Here is a 4,747-nt window from a genome sequence, read left to right on the forward strand (position 1 = left end):
GAAGTGTGTGAGTTTAAATCGCCACAAAGTACAAAATTAAAACCATTTTCATACTTTGAGTCAAGTGACACAATAAAATTTAAAAGCCTATCATAAGTATGAGAGTCTAACATAGCTTGCCTACTACTATTTTCTGGTATAACGTAACATAGGCAAAAGAATAAGTCGCTTGTTAAACTAAATAATTGCCCATTTAATTTTACACAGATTATGGCATCTTGACTTTGAAAAACTAACGTATCATGGGAGACAAATTCGTTACGGATATATATAATAATACCTCCTGAGGGCCTTTTGCTAGTTGCTTTATTTTCTAACCTATTCAGAACAAAATATTCAAAATTATCTACCGCTAAATCCGAAAATTGATCAGTCCATGTTTCGGTCAATAGTACAATATCATGCGAATTAAAAATATCATCAATTCCGATGACAAAAGTTTATTGGTTCTCCTTGTACATAAACCCTGAACATTCAGTAATGCACAACGTAGCTGTATTTGCTCAGCGATGACCTACTGTCCTACATCTTGACTTTTGTGCGGGTCCGTCTTTGACAACGAAGGCTGCTCTGATTGGCTGACCTCTTTCGCATGTCTATTTATAGTACCGGGCAAAACCGGATTATCAATGATACGCGTATTTTTATCTGTCAATACACGCGACCTACTTCTGGATGCACTGCTTGTGTTGCGTTTCTTGTAAGGCCGGGCAGATTCGGACCTTTTTTCTGACCTTGATGTTGCGCGTGCAATATCTGACCGACCTCTAACTGGCGAAAGTGTTTTTGGCAGCGTATTCTCACAATTTAAAACCGGAGTTGCTTGTTCTGCAGTGTTGCACGGGAGAGTTTCACTCGAAAGTGTGTCATCAGCATTGCACAGTGGATTTTTGGATGTATAAACTGTATTTTCATTTTGCACAGCATTATTTGCCGAACTAGATACAGGACTATTGTGTACTAAGCTTTGTGGACTGGTCATGGCAGGATTAGGGACAAAAACAGGTAGGGGTGGAGCTGGACCATGGACAACTTGGGGTATACATGTAGCTGGTATTATTCCAGACATTGCGCTGATTTGTTGCTGGAGTTGCATTGGGCTAAGCGTGGGATTTGCTTGCAGCAATGTAACCGCCATTTCCAATTGTAGGGGACTGAGCATAGGAAAAACTCTTAGTATTTTATTAGCCATGTCTTGTTGTGGACTTAAGGGGACTGTCATGAAAGGGGCAGGAGTTATGTTTTGTGACAAAGTCTGTACAGGGATCTGTTCTGGAGTTTGTGCCATATTCTCAGGCACCGGAAGTGAATTGATGTTTACTTGACTATGCTGCACACCGGGTAAGTCTCTTTGTTGTTGTTTTTTACTTTGAATAACACTACATACAGTGTCTGACACTTCATGTCTCTTTTGCATACGCTCCGAAGATTCGGTCCTCCTACCGACATGCACTGGTTGTGAACACATTGTCGGATCGAAACTGATTTTGTCTAGTTCTCCGACTCTACTGGCACTGATATACTTGGACCATTCCGGCAGCTCATCCTGAACTAAACGACCATTATTGATGAGTTTGGCAGGGTATACTATATGTATGTTGGTGTTTCCGGGATTTGCTGTTTTCAATTCCTTGTATTTAGGCCACAGGCGGCTACGGGCCTCTTGAATTTCTCTTGGAAAGTCATAGTCTATTGAGAATCCTGTGTTTTTAAGCATTGGGGCTCTTTCCGTGATCATGGGCACATCACAAAAATCCCTGAAATTAACTATAACAGGGCGACGTTGAAACTGTTTAGAACTGTCCACTCTACCTAACCGATGCGCTCGCGTAAGATATATACGCCTTGGGTCTAGGTCAAGATTGTTTGCAAGAAAATCTCTCACTATTTGGAAACAGTTTTCACCTTTGTTCTCAGAAAAACCTCTGAAGATCAAGTTATTTCGCCTTGAGCGATTGATTTATATGCGAGCATTTTCATAAAATCTGTTTGTCTATTAGCTACATTTACTACCTGTCCTAGTTTTTCACCAACGCCCTGCAATGTTTGTTGAAAACTCACTAATCCTTTTGTACAATTGATTTGTTCAGTTTTTATATCACGGAGTTCATCATACATGAATGTGAGCTTTTGATCTATTGAACTATTTATGAAAACTTGCCTTGAATTGTCCATTTTCTCCATATTTATAGCACAGTCACTTTCCCGCTCTAACAAAATTTCAAATCTATTTTCTGTCGGTATACTAAAGTTCATTTTCACACAGTAATCACTGGATTTTTATGGAGAAATACATCCAGATTGTGAAGAACGTATATATTCCCACGAATTTAAACTATTTATTCACGAAAAAAAATGCTTAAACTTAATTTTTATGCGATTTTTTACTCAGCGAAAATATGTTTACGTATACTGTCCGCCATATTTAATTGATGACTTTAGTATATAAGTAAGAAATTATCAACGAGAAACTGAAAAATAGGTATTACAAATCAAACTGCTAGTTTTTTGTTATTTGAAAATGGCCGTAACAAGTAACGTTTCACCCAACTATATTCCAAGTAACATTGGTTACCATCATCCATTTTCTTGCATTCCGCATAACATTTCAATATAACTACATAAAAGAAGCAAAATATTGATTATTTTTCAGAGCGAAAGACTCATAAAAAATATTTCAGCAAATAATGGCTGTTTGAAAGATAGTTCAAATGAATAAAATGCACAGAATTACGTACTTTCAAAATAAAAGCTATTAATTTTGCGCGGTAACTGACACGTAACGTCATGACGTCATTGGCGTTATTTTAAGGCAACATTGTTTTGAATCGTTTCTGCGGCAATTTATGTATTAATTCTGCATTATTTAAGAAATAATATATCTCATCCAGTGAATTGTCGTTGAATAAATCATTGTCTGGAGTTCAAATGCGAAGGAATTATATCACGAGGGCGGAGCCCGAGTGATATAATAATACGCATCTGAATGGCAAACAATGATTTGTTCAAGAGCAAATCACTAAATGAGATATATTATTTCGATTCTAACACGTTACCGAGGATTTTTAAATACAACCTTGACGACATTCATTAAATATTTGCCCGATTTCAATCGGTTTCTTTTCCAGCGCGCCGCTATGCCGTTTGATGCCATGACGTAATGATTGTGACGTCAGAACAGTATTTTGGTATAATAATTCTCTGTTTTCTGCCCTCTTTGTTTAATAGGAAAATAAATTGGATCGTGTTAGAATAAACCATAAAGCATCAGATCGGAGACAGGTTCGTGATTTGTTTTCAGAAGAATGGATATACAAACACATTTAGTTTGTCGTAAACGTCGTCGTAAATCGTCACGTTAGCTTCCGGTTGGACATACGCACATACAAATATTAAGGTAACCTAGCTCCTTAAGTAAACAAAGTCTTTGTGTTTTACCGCGGTTCATATCTGAGATGCTAGGACATTGGAAACGTGTTATATCTTAATATCTGGACGATTAAGGATATTTCAGAAACTTTTTGTCTACGAACAGATTTTTAAAATGTTTTACATATATAAACTTCAATACAAGTATGAGAACGAAGGACTGACGCAAACTATGAATTAGATTTCTTGACAAATCAAATTCATTCACAAATGTTCTTAAAGTTTTACTTCTGTACATTAAACATTACGTATTTGACACAAATAATTACGTAAATTTCAAAATTAACATGAAATATTCGTATATATAATAGTAATGAGCTAGACACTGAGTGGAAATTGACGTTATGTCTTTCTCTTATCGGTTCGCGTCTAACAGGTTGATCGCAGAAAACGTAGAATAAACTCTGGATTCGGCGTACGGAAACGAAAATCATTTTATGAAATAATGGCAACCCTTGAGTAAATTCATTCCAATGACACTTTCTAAAGTTAAAATGTGATATTAAAACACTGGCATATTGAGTCATTTAAAATAATATCTGAAAATTAGCTTGAAATGTGCGGCTCACTTTTATCATGGCAAAATATCTCAAAAAAAAATAAGCAAAAGGAGCTATACGTTTTAATTTCACCACATCATAGACAATATGTTTGTTTACGACTGTGAGAAGTTTTATTAACATCTACATTGTAGAGAACTTCCTTTTCGTGAAATTGTTATGAAAGTTGTGATTTTCCCATGGACTCCAATTATGAAAAACTTTTCATTTCGGTCTGGCAAACCCCCCCCCCCCCCCCCCCCCCCTCAAAAAAAAAAAAAAAAACAACAAAAAAAAAAAGAAAAGAGAAAACAAGCACACGACCCTATCTTTTTTATTTGCTGAATTTTCTAAGTATATTTTGCAGTTTTGAAAAATCTTTTTGATCCGAACATGCAGTACTACCTTAAACAAAGACATAACCATGAATATGTCCATTGTACAGGCTCTTACGTCCAAGTGGTCGAGTTCTTCTAAACTCTAAACCGTGGTTAGTCAGGGGATAAACAACGCAAAAGCCTTGATTGTTTGATCAATACAACACGCTTGACTTCAAATCATGTTAGACTTTCTAAATTGTTCTGCAGCAGACCGAACATAGAACTGCAATTATGTACATTTGGTGTATCATTATGGAGATGGAATATTTTCTAGTGACTAATTTGTTTTCAAAAGGCCATTTTGACAGGAACTATATACCTGCGACTATTGTCAGATGTTAAAAGGGTTAAGCATTAAAGAGTAGTTGGAAACCTAACAAAAATAATCCATCCTAATAT

This window comes from Mercenaria mercenaria, chromosome 4 (genome assembly GCF_021730395.1).
Source record: "Mercenaria mercenaria strain notata chromosome 4, MADL_Memer_1, whole genome shotgun sequence".
Lineage (NCBI taxonomy): Eukaryota > Metazoa > Mollusca > Bivalvia > Venerida > Veneridae > Mercenaria > Mercenaria mercenaria.